General features: G+C 38.2%; 1 protein-coding gene across 5 annotated transcripts in view; it reads left to right on the plus strand.

The window, feature by feature from the left end:
• LOC136826874 (SET and MYND domain-containing protein 4-like) overlaps nt 1-12,500 on the plus strand; it is a 41,957-nt gene that overhangs the window by 14,428 nt on the left and 15,029 nt on the right. The window contains exons 1-2 of one of the 5 annotated variants that reach the window (XM_067084398.1): nt 2,931-3,532; nt 3,853-4,214. The exons of 2 other annotated variants lie outside the window; for them this stretch is intronic. The gene's annotated coding sequence lies outside the window, so the exon portion shown is untranslated. Of the gene's footprint in view, nt 1-2,929; nt 3,533-3,852; nt 4,215-12,500 lie in introns of those variants that run through there. 2 more of the 5 variants (XM_067084397.1, XM_067084399.1) reach the window with 2 other exon arrangements.

Raw genomic sequence — 12,500 nt, forward strand, 5'->3', positions numbered from 1 at the left:
TATATATATATATATATATATATATATATATATATATATATATATATATATATATATATATATATATATATATATATATATATATATGTATGTATATATATATATATATATATATATATATATATATATATATATATATATATATATATATATATGATATATATATATATATATTATATATATATATATATATATATATATATATATATATATATATATATATATATATATATATATATATATATATAAATATATATAGTTATATATATATATTATATATATATATATATATGACTTTTTATCAAATCACAGTGATTTATATACAATCAGTAAGCTACAAACTGCCTTTAAATTCAAGATGCTCTACCTCGGAAATAATTTATTTTTATACATGTTACCGAAGGGGAATTTTTTCGTTGATAATAAGTTCGTCGTCCCGTGGGCTCGAACCAGTGACGGACAAGAACTGAGGACTACAGTGGACGCTTAACCCACACGGCTAGCAAGCGAGGTATAAGTGGATATTGGCTCCCATATACAAATCTCCCGTCGAACTCAGGTGTTTGTATTTAGAGACGATATCTGACCACCTCTGACATGTTAACCGTGTAGTGCGTTTGTCGCACGCAGCCATATTATGACTTTTTATCACATCACCGTGATTCATATACAATCAGTAAGCTACAAACGTCCTTTAATATCCAATTCGTTCTACCTCCGAAATAATATATTTTCATATATGTTACCGAAGGGGAATTTTTTAGTTGATATATGAAAATATATTATTTCCGAGGTAGAGCGAATTGGATATTAAAGGACATTTGTAGCTTACTGATTGTATATGAATCACGGTGATGTGATAAAAAGTCATAATATGGCTGCGAGCGACAAACGCACTACACGGTTAACATGGCAGAGGTGGGTGGATATCGTCTCTAAATACAAACACCTGAGTTCGACGGGAGATTTGTATATGGGAGCCGATATCCACTTATACCTCACTTGCTAGCCATGTGGGTTAATCATCCACTGTAGTCCTGAGTTCTTGTCCGTCGCTGGTTCGAGCCCACGGGACGATGAACTTATTATGAACTAAAAAATTCCCCTTCGGTAACATTTATGAAAATATATTACTTCAGAGGTAGAGCGAATTGGATATTAAAGGATATTTGTAGCTTACTGATTGTATATGAATCACGGTGATGTGATAGAAAGTCATAATATGGCTATGTGCGACAAACGCACTACACGGTTAACATGGCAGAGTTGGGTGGATATCGTCTCTAAATACAAACACCTGAGTTCGACGTGAGATTTGTATATGGGAGCCGATATCCACTTATACCTCACTTGCTAGCCATGTGGTTTAAGTGTCCACTGTAGTCCTGAGTTCTTGTCCGTCGCTGGTTCGAGCCCTCGGGACGACGAACTTATTATCAACTAAAAAATTCTCGTTCGGTAACATATATGAAAATATATTATTTCCAAGGTAGAGTGAATTGGATATTAACGGACGTTTGTAGCTTACTGATTGTATATGAATCACGGTGATGTGATAAAAAGTCATAATATGGCTGCATGCGACAAACGCACTACACGGTTAACATGGCAGAGGTGGGTGGATATCGTCTCTAAATACAAACACCTGAGTTCGACGTAAGATTTGTATATGGGAGCCGATATCCACTCATACCTCACTTGCTAGCCGTGTGGGTTAAGCGTCCACTGTAGTCCTGATTTCTTGTCCGTCGCTGGTTCGAGCCCACGGGACGACGAACTCATTATCAACTAAAAAATTCCCCTTCGGTAACATATATGAAAATATATTATTTCCGAGGTAGAGCGAATTGGATATTAAAGGACGTTTGTAGCTTACTGATTGTATATGAATCACGGTGATGTGATAAAAAGTCATAATATGGCTGCGTGCAACAAACGCACTACACGGTTAACATGTCAGAGGTGGGTGGATATCGTCTCTAAATACAAACACCTGAGTTCAACGGGAGATTTGTATATGGGAGCTGATATCCACTTATACCTCATTTGCTAGCCGTGTGGGTTAAGCGTCCACTGTAGCCCTGAGTTCTTGTCCGTCGCTGGTTCGAGCCCACGGGAAGACGAACTTATTATGAACTAAAAAATTCCCCTTCGGTAACATATATGAAAATATATTATTTCCGAGGTAGAGCGAATTGGATATTAACGGACGTTTGTAGCTTACTGATTGTATATGAATCACGGTGATGTGATAAAAAGTCATAATATGGCTGCGTGCGACAAACGCACTACACGGTTAACATGGCAGAGGTGGGTGGATATCGTCTCTAAATACAAACACCTGAGTTCGATGGGAGATTTGTGTATGGGAGCCGATATCCACTTATACCTCACTTGCTAGCCGTGTGGGTTAAGCGTGCACTGTAGTCCTGAGTTCTTGTCCGTCGCTGGTTCGAGCCCACGGGACGACGAACTTATTATCAACAAAAAATTCCCCTTCGGTAACATATATGAAAATATACTATTTCTGAGGTAGAGCGAATTGGATATTAAAGGACGTTTGTAGCTTACTGATTATATATATATATATATATATATATATATATATATATATATATATATATATATATATATATATATATATATATATATATATATATATATATATATATATATATATATATATATATATATATATATATATATATATATATATATAGTCGTATATTGGTAAATGAGAAAGCTGACTATGAAAATATATTTAAGCTTACTTAAAAGTTGTGGGTGTAGTTATCTCTTTTAACGAGCCCATTAAATTTTTGTGCTCATAACTTCATGCTTAAATTAAAAGCAATTGAAATGTATTAGGTAGTTTAAAAGCTTTGTTTTTCTCTTATTTCCCTATCCCACAAACACATACACACATACATACACACACATATATATGTATATATTTATTGTCACATATTTAAATTCCTCCCTCTTAGCCAGCCAAAAATAATTTGAATTTTTTATTACAAGAGCTTCTCATCTGAATGTTAGGCCAAAACAGCATGGCGGACAAGGTAGGGCAACACTTGTTTTGAACCAAGAAAGCATTCCTCTCCACACCTGATCGGAAATCAGGACAATAGACGCCCCCTCTTCACACCCCCCTGCTAAAGAACACTCCTAGATTTCCCCCCATTTTGGGGTAGCGAGAGCGGCGTAGGTTTTAGGGAAGGTTATAATCATTAGAGGCGTAGGGCCCCTCGAAGGGAAGGCTGCTATCTTAATCTTTAGGTCCTTAGACTATAAGGTTTCTTTTCCCTTGACCTTGTTACTGGCTTAAGGACATGCTTTCAGATTTGCCCAGCACGTTCATATGAACACACGCCAAGCGCCCCATGAAAAACAACACAAGAGGGCAGAGAGACGCTCTGGCTTTCGTTAGGAGAGGTAGACATTTTTCCTCTTAATCTGCACTGGCGACAGATGATGCTCATTCTGCAAGTTCGACGTCTTATACAGGAGCCCCTATAAGCCTGAGAAAGTATGTCTGAGTAGCAGTCTTTCGCGAGTACCCCTCTGTTCATTCTAGTGAAATTCTTTTCTTTATTTCTCCAAGATTTTTGCCATTTCATTTCCACTTCTGCCCTTTCCCTTTGTTCCCAAAGACCAGCCCACAAAACCATCCCTTGAATTGCCTTGTGTTTAAATAAAGCATCAAGAACCTGAACAAACTACTTCCTCCATAGTGTTAATTCGGGACAATTAAGCTAATCAATCAAATCCTCCATGGTGCATTGTTTAGTAACGAGGGAGAACTGATTTTGTGTATAAGTGCATGCTAATTCTGGAATTCTCTTCCAGGAGGTTGAATATCCCAGTCCAGTTTCACTAGTCTGTGCCTCAAATCATCTTAAAAGTACTGCCATTACAATAGATGCAAACTTCCCTGGCACGCAGTCTGGGGAGCAATAGCCTGTTCCCCCCGTTTCGTTGCATGCAAGAGAGCCTAATCATTCAAGATGGCATCAACTCGTCAGCGGCTGAGAATTATTGCACAGTTCAAATTTGCATTTTTTCTCTTATTTGAGTTTACTTGCTGTATCATCAGCCTTTCAGATTACCTCCTTGGTTGTTTTTCTGTAAATAAATTCAGTTTAACATAAATTGCTAATCATTTCCCATGGCGACCTTCACATCACTACTTGAATAATGGCACTACAAAGGTAAGTTACCCATTTTTCACCTTCATCTTATTACAGGTTGGTATTCTCGGTTGGCCTTAAGGCAGTAACTTAATATAAAACCCGCATTCATCCCTCCAGCGAGACCCAATCTGTGAAATTATATAAATATCAACAAAGTACTCCTCAAAGCTGCCCCTTGTATAACCAAAAATGGTCCTGTAAAAGTTCCTTCATATAGGATTCCTTTCAAGATTAGAGAAAAGGTAAAGTGAGAGGTTAATAAGTGGGAGGAAGAAGGCATTGTTAGGCCCAGTTGCTCACCTTTTAATTTTGCATTGTTGGCAGTGCCTAAGAAGGATGGTTCAGTCTGAGTTTGTGTGGACTTTAGGAAGTTGAATGAGAAAACCATCCCTGATCGCTACCCTGTGGCGCGTTTGCCAGATTTATTTGTTGAGATGGGGGCAAGAATATTCCTTAACTGATCTGATGCAAGGGTATTTGTAAGTACCGCTTAGCGAGGAGAGTCGAGAGTACACAGCTTTCTCATTGCCGAGGGGGCATTATGAGTTTACTTGGATGCCGTTTGGTCTATCAGGCAGTCCGATGACATTTACTAGGCTAATGAACACTGTTTTGCATGGCTTGTTAGGGAAGTCCATTTATTTGTATATGGATGATACTTTAGTTGCCACTGATTCGGTAGAAGAACATTTAGAAGTTCTTGGGGAGGTTTTCAGGAGGCTTAGGTTAGCTGGTTTGAATATAAAGTTAGCTAAGTGAAATTTTCTCAAGAGGCAAATAGTATATTTAGGTCATGCCATTTCTAAAGAGGGTGTTAGAGTGAATGATGATAAAGTTATGGCAATTGTGGATTTTGCTACTCCCAAGAATAAGTAGCAGATTCAGTCATTCTTGGGCATGGCTAGATTTTTCCGAAGGTTTGTGAAGGGTTTTTCTGTTCTAGCATCTCCTTTGACAGATGTCCTGAGGGATGATGTGCAGTTTGTATGGGGAAATGGACAGCAAGTAGCTTTTCAGAAGATTAAGGATGTCTTGGTAAATCCCCCAGTGTTGAAGTTTCCTGATTTGGAACGTCCTTTCACGTTGGTAACGGACTCTAGTTATGATGATATATGGGCATGCCTTATACAGAAATTTGATGGAAGACTCCATCCGATTGCATTTTACAGTATGAAGTTTAAGACACGAGGTAGTAATGAACGGTTATGGTCGGTAGTAGACAAAGAGGTCTTTGCTGTAGTGTCTAGCTTAATGCATTTTAAGATGCTCTTGATGAGCAATCAAGTAGAGGCTCTGACGGATCATAAGCCATTGTTGGATCTTTTTAATAAGCTGGATCTTTCCCCAAAAGGGGCTAGGTGGTGTCTGACAATCAGGGATTTTGATGCCAAGCTTAGGTATATAGAGGGTAGACATAATGTTGTAGCAGATGCCATTAATAGAAGTTTTCCTGATGCAGATGGTACTCATGTATGTTATGTATCTGGAGATTGCACAGAATGGGATTTTAGTTTAGTAGAGGTTAAGCAAGATGAAGATGAGATTCTGGGAGACTTAAAAGCTTTTCTTAGAAGGGAATTAGTTAGGAAGGGTTACAAGCTCCCTTTTGCAGGGCTTGAATTAGAGGGTAATTTGTTAGTTAGGAAGATTAGATATAGACTGAGGAATAGTGAGGATAAGGATGATACTACACAAATAGTTGTTCCTAGGAGTTTATTACTTACGATGCTGGATATTGTTCATTGTAGGTCTGGCAGTCTGCATCTGTGGTTTGAGAAAACTTATCAGAATGTACAGGGACAACTCTTTTGGAAGAATATGCTCATGTCAGTGGAAGGCTTTGTGAGAAGTTGTTCCAGTTATAATGTGTGTAAGCCATGGGTCGTTTCTTGTAAATTGGGTTCATTTCCTATTCCGAGTTGGCCACTCTCAAGGGTCCATATGGACCTCTTGAGCAATTTCTGCGAATCTAGTTATGGCCATAGGCACCTGTTTGTGGTTGTTGATGAATTAAGTAGGCTCATAGAGATCTTTCCATTGAAGCATAAATCAGCAGAAGAGATGGCAATCGCATTCTCTAATGGGTATATTTGTCGTTATGGAGTTCCTGAGGTTCTGATTACAGATAATGGAAGAGAATTTGTGAACAAGATGTTAGAGTGTCTTGTGGATGTAATGGGCATTCAGAAGGTCACTATTATCCCCTATAGGCCAGAAGCTAATGGGCTGTGTGAACGGGCAAATAGGAAGGTCACTGAAGCTCTTCAAATGACCGCTGGGGGATGATGTGAATTGGGATTGATATATTCCACAGGTGCAGCATGGCATTAATATAATGGTTAGTGATACCATTGGATTGTCTCCCGATGAGGCGCTGTTTGGTTAGCCAGCACGGGGTGCGTTCAATTTGGTGCCTATTCCATCGGGTGATGAAACAATCTAAGCGCTTGTTTCCACGGCTAAAGAGCGATATGCGCGTCTTGCTAAGATCTTGAAATGAAAATGCGAGACATGGTAGATAGGAGTCAGCAAAAGCTGGATAGTTAAAGTTGCTGTGGGAGATAGGGTATTTGTGGAAATAAATGTCAGGAATCAGTTGAACTATAAGATAGGTCCTAAATTTGAAGGTCCTTTTCGAGTTGTAGAAGTAAAGAAGGGGAATATATTTGTTGTTCTAGATGAGAACACGGGTGTGTCTCAGTTGACACATACTGTATATCTAAAATTAAAAATATGGGTTAATGGGAATCTTGTGGGTCAATTCCCATGTTGTACTGTGGGTATGATAATTTTATTTCCTCTTCTTTTTCTCTCTCTCTCTTTGTTTTTTTATGGGTTTTAAATGGGCGTGACTTGTAGTTGTTTTTAACTGGGGAGGACTTTGGTCCGTAGAGTTATACAAATCTTTAATTGTCCGAGTTTAGTTTTTGCTCTTGTGTGTTGCAATACTTAGTTAAAATTAAGTGCAAAGTACCATAGGGTTTTATAGATATATGAATTTCTTTTTTGCTTGTTTGTTTTTATTTTCTTTCTCATTTCGAGATCGGGTATCTTAAAAATTCTTTCTTTTGTTTTTATGCTGAAGTCTCGTATTCACATGACTTTGGGAGTCGTGGCATGGGCTAATTTCGTAGTGAGGTTAGGTCCGTGTGTTATTATGTGAGAATATTACGATGTGTAGTAGTCGTCTGATGCAATATCTTTGAGTACAGAGTTACAGAATAAAGTTTTGTTACTTAGGAATTTTTGGGGGTAATTTGTTTATCTGACGGAATTTGTCTGGTCTGTTAGGGGTTTGGGGTAAATCAGTTAGGATTTAGGATAGGATTAGGAAGACTTTAATATGACTTCCAAATTTGGAATTTTCAGTTCTCTTGTAGGAGTAAGAGGGCTGTGCCACTGGTAACTGTAGTTGTTATGATCATAGGAGCGATTGCTAGTATGTCAATTACTATTTTGCTGAGAATTGAGTAGGTATCGACAGTATTTGCTAACTAGGGTAAAACTTTGATGACTTTACGAGATATTTTACTTCTCGGTTGTTTAGAATTGCCTTTAATGAGTTCAGTATATTAGTATGATTCTCAGGTAATTTTCACTGGGAAGAATTTGTATGGGTAGCATCTTAGAGTTAGTGTTCCAGAGGGTTGATTATGGAAATTTCAGTTAGCAATTTGGAATCGTTTCACAGTTTTATCATATAACCTCTCCTTAGTGGTTTTAATGATTCAGTAATAGCATGGCTTAGTGAGTAGACTAGGTACCTTTTGGGTTGACTGTCATGACCAACTTACATTATACACCAGTTCTGTGCAGCACCACCTGATGAATGACTTCTAAGAGCCCCAACAGATACAAGTTAGATATGTGGGCCATCTATGTTATGCCTGCAGGTTTCTACGCCTGTGCCTTCATGAGAGGGTCCAGGGTTGTTTTGGAGAGATGATGGGCAAAACGTCTACAAATCGCCGTTGGTGCTGGGAGACATCTGTTTGGCGCAAAGGATTTGTGGGAGCTGCTTTCAACATGGTTTGTGCAGTTGCAAGCTGGTTGGCATGGTTGGATCGCCAGGAATTCAGGATGTGAAGAAAAGCATGGGCTTGTAAAGTTGAAGCCGTCCAGAATATTTAGACCATTCAGAATACAAGGTGGGAAGTGATGCGTTCTATAATGAGCTATGTATTGGAATAACAATTGTGTATATGAGACAACTAATTTTTGTATTTAGTGCATCTAGTTTGCTATGATTTTGGAGCTGACTCTTACTGAACTTTTGATTGGACAGTTATCATACCTGGGCGGGGACGCCCAGTGGCAGGTGGTCTGAGCTCCTATTAACTCTTGGATGTCTTTGGACGGACTATGTGCTGGCCTGTCAGTGGTACTTCCGCTGCAGGTGCATTTGTGTCGACGTTGGAGGTTTCCACAGTTGGATACAGAGAGCTTTTGATCAGGATTTAAGTGCATGGAGACAGTATGATCTCCGAACACTGAACTAGGGTCGTTACATTTTCGGAGGAGATGATTAAGTGAGTGCGTACTTGTGTTGCTCTCTCGAGTAGTATATTATCAGAGGAACAGTGACTCATGGCAGGACTTCGGTTTTGGTGGCTGGTGGGGGTTTTGCCTTGTGAGTGTTTAAAGACCACCACTGTGACGATACCTAATCTGGGCCATATGGAAGTGAGTACAATAACTCATGAACACATATCTTTTCCAGACAATTTGCGAAAAGACCCAGTAGTGCTGCAGTGAAATTCCAATGTGTTTCCATGATACATTTTTCCTGTTCTGTGTCTCCATTGTACATTTTTCTGTTTTGAGTAGGAATGACATTTAACACCATTTCAGGTTTTAATATATGATATGTTTCTTTCAACAGGAATTCTGGGTTAATCCTGAGAGGACGAATATTTTGGGAAGTGTTTATTCTTTTACATACTATATGACATTTATTGTGGTCTAGAATAATTATGACCTTATTACTTTATTTGGTGACCAGGGTGTTAGTCACTAGTATTAGCTGGTTTAGAATCGTTAACCTGAATATTTGTGAATCAAAATTTCCTCTAGTGATGTTTTCCATTTGTATGGGGTGAAATTCACTCCATTTCATGATTGTAGCTTTTGATGAATAATTTTTGTTGAATCTGCAAATAAAGTCTGGTTTCATGTATTCAGTCGGCCTTTGTGTAAAGATAGGTTTAGCGAGAGGAGTCAACAAAGGAGAAAGAATTTGCTTACCCACGGAGCCACTGCTACCAGAGACATCTTAGGAAAGTAAGATGTATTTATTTCTGGTGATAGAAATTCAATTCTCGCTATAATTTGGTTCGGATTCCACAATAAGCTGTAGGTCCTGTTGCTAAGTAACCAATTGGTTCTTAGTCACGTTAAATAAGTCTAATCCTTCGGGCCAGCCCTTGGAGAGCTGTTAATCAGCTCAGTGGTCTGGTAAAACTAAGTATATTTAACTTTTTTTCAGAGAGCCATGCCCTACCACGTGGTCCTATCTTGTAGGGACCTTTAGCATTCTTATCAGTGAAGCCCTTAGCCCTCCTCTTACGCCATTACCCTCGCTGAAGCCACCTCTTCTACAGGGTAAAGTGATCTGTTGCAAAGGTTCTTCCAGCCAGTCACACTGTTTTAATTCTCGTACTAAACTTCCTATTTCCATTTCCAAGTGCCAGTATTTCCATATCAACTTTGCCTTGTTAGGGCAGTGTTACGTAAATGCCTGTGTTTAAATAATTACATAAAATCATGTGTTCAAGGCTTCTTTGGCACCCTCTGTGCTTGCTGTGTCCTATGCATAGTTTACTGTGTCCTTACCAGCTTTTTATTCGTGAATCTCTCCGTTTACAGAGGGTTTGTTAGCCGTGGAAATCTCTCTTGACTGTGCCTTGTTTCAGCATCGTCATGGCGACGGATATACCTTCAAGTTTTCCCATTTATAATTACCCCTTCAGGCCTTGCCTGCCTGATTAGTCCATTTCACCTTCTGATAGCTCATTTCATGCAAATACATGTAATTTTCAACTTGCACTAAAGTGTTTATTTACAAATACCTTGAGGGTAAAGCCATCAGCACAGATAAATACCACCTTTTTTCCTTGTTTTTACAATTTTCTGAATCAACAGCAGTCAGATTTTATACAAAAATAGAGGTGAGTAACGAAATAATTCATTTAGAGTCTATAACTGGCTCATGATAAGCATTTCTTCAGGTTAAATCGTATATATATATATATATATATATATATATATATATATATATATATATATATATATATATATATATATATATATATATATATATATACGGATGCATGTGTAAACGTTTGTATGTTACGCATAACTCTGAAATGCACTAGGGCAATTTCAACCAAACTTGGTATGCATATGACTTACTATCTGGGAAAGAATACTGTGGGCGGTAAGACATCACGGGCACCAAAGGGGGTGGGGGTGGTAAGGGGCTGACATTTAAAAATAACCGAAAATGGTAGATATTAGCGTCTAATGTTCCTTTTACCAGGCAATATTATGCTATCTGTTCCCTTAACCAGTTATTACTGTTCTGCCTGTCCCCTTTAACCAGGTATTACTGTGCTGTCTGTCCCCATTATCCAGATATTGCTGTGGTGAATATCCCTTTTATTCAGGTATTATTTTGGTGACAGCCCCTTTTATCTGGTTATTACTGTTCTGTCTGTCCCTTTTATCCTGGTATTACTGTGGTGAGTATTCCTTTTATCCAGGTATTCCTTTGGTGACTGTCGCTTTTATCCAGGTAGTACTGTGCAATCTGTCCCCTTAAACCAGGTATTACTGTGCTGTCTGCTCCTAGTATCCAGGTAATATTGCGGTAACTGTCCCTTTTATCCAGATATTACTGTGGTGACTGTCCTTTCATCCAGGTAGTACTGTAATGACTGTCCCTTTTATCCAGAAATTACTGCAGTGACTGTCCCTTTTATCCATTTATTGCTGTGGTAACTGTCCCTTTTACCTAGATATTACTGTGGTGACTGTCCCATTTATCCAGGTATTATTCTGCTGTCTGTCTTTTTTTATCCAAGGGGAGGGAAGAGAGATGAGAAAGGAGGGGATGGGAGGAGGAAGGGGAGGGGAGATTATCGTTTTTCCATGACGGAATTGAGATCCTGGGGAGAGGGGGGAATGCATAGGGACCACACGGCTTAAACCGGTTTTTTTGGGGGGAGGGTTGGGGATGGAGAGGGAAGTGTGAGGCAAGGTCCCGGGGAGATGGGGAATGTTCAGTGACCACCCGGCTTAAACCAGTTTTTGGAGGGTAAAGGAAAGTGGGAGGAATGAGGATGCACACACATGCAGAAACAAGGCCAAGGAAATTAATATATATATATATATATATATATATATATATATATATATATATATATATATATATACACATATATATATATATATATATATATATATATATATATATATATATATATATATATATATATATATATATACATACAGTATATAAAAGTGAATGTTTGTATACTAGTTTGGAGTCTATAGAAATCCAGACCACTTGACAGATCCAGACAAAATTTTGCACAAGGACTCTATGTCACCCCAGAAAGGTTTATAACTCAAAATCAAACCCCTACCCCGTGACAGACATACAAACACAGACATAACAAATAAAATTTTCGTTTTTACTTCACCTTTTCCGTCAGTGCTTTCTGGGTTAATTATCATCTTTCATCTGACGCTCCACCTTTTTTTTTCAGGTGCTGTCAGACGTATGATTTCATTGAACTCCTCTCACTGCAAACCCTATAATCAGTTTAGTACATCCAAAAAATTAAACTGATGTGTTTGACTGTATTAGAATTACTTTCATTCAGTCATAAAACTACAATTCAAAATATACTGTAAGTTCTACCACCACACCAGTCAGACCTTACAATTCTCGCCACGGAAAAAATTAGCAACGGACCAAATGTTTCTGTGACAGGCTTGCCCCCTCATTAAAAAACTACTCCCTTCGAAATTATCATATTTTTTTTCAGTGCTTATCTAAAGCTAAACATATCTTAATCATACCCTGCCAATAAGATACAACTTCTTAAGTACCATGTGGTATTACCATCATCATATCTAAGCACTTAATCCACAAAAAAAATTGGTAGTTTGGAGATCAAGAACCAATTCATCACCGTCCGCGCAAATAATTCTGTGACAGATCTACACCCTCATTAAAAAATTACTCGAGACAAAATTAGCACCTTTTTTTCAGTGTTCATCTTAAGCCAAATGTATCTT

The sequence above is a fragment of the Macrobrachium rosenbergii genome, chromosome 41 (genome assembly GCF_040412425.1).
Source record: "Macrobrachium rosenbergii isolate ZJJX-2024 chromosome 41, ASM4041242v1, whole genome shotgun sequence".
NCBI classification, from domain to species: domain Eukaryota; kingdom Metazoa; phylum Arthropoda; class Malacostraca; order Decapoda; family Palaemonidae; genus Macrobrachium; species Macrobrachium rosenbergii.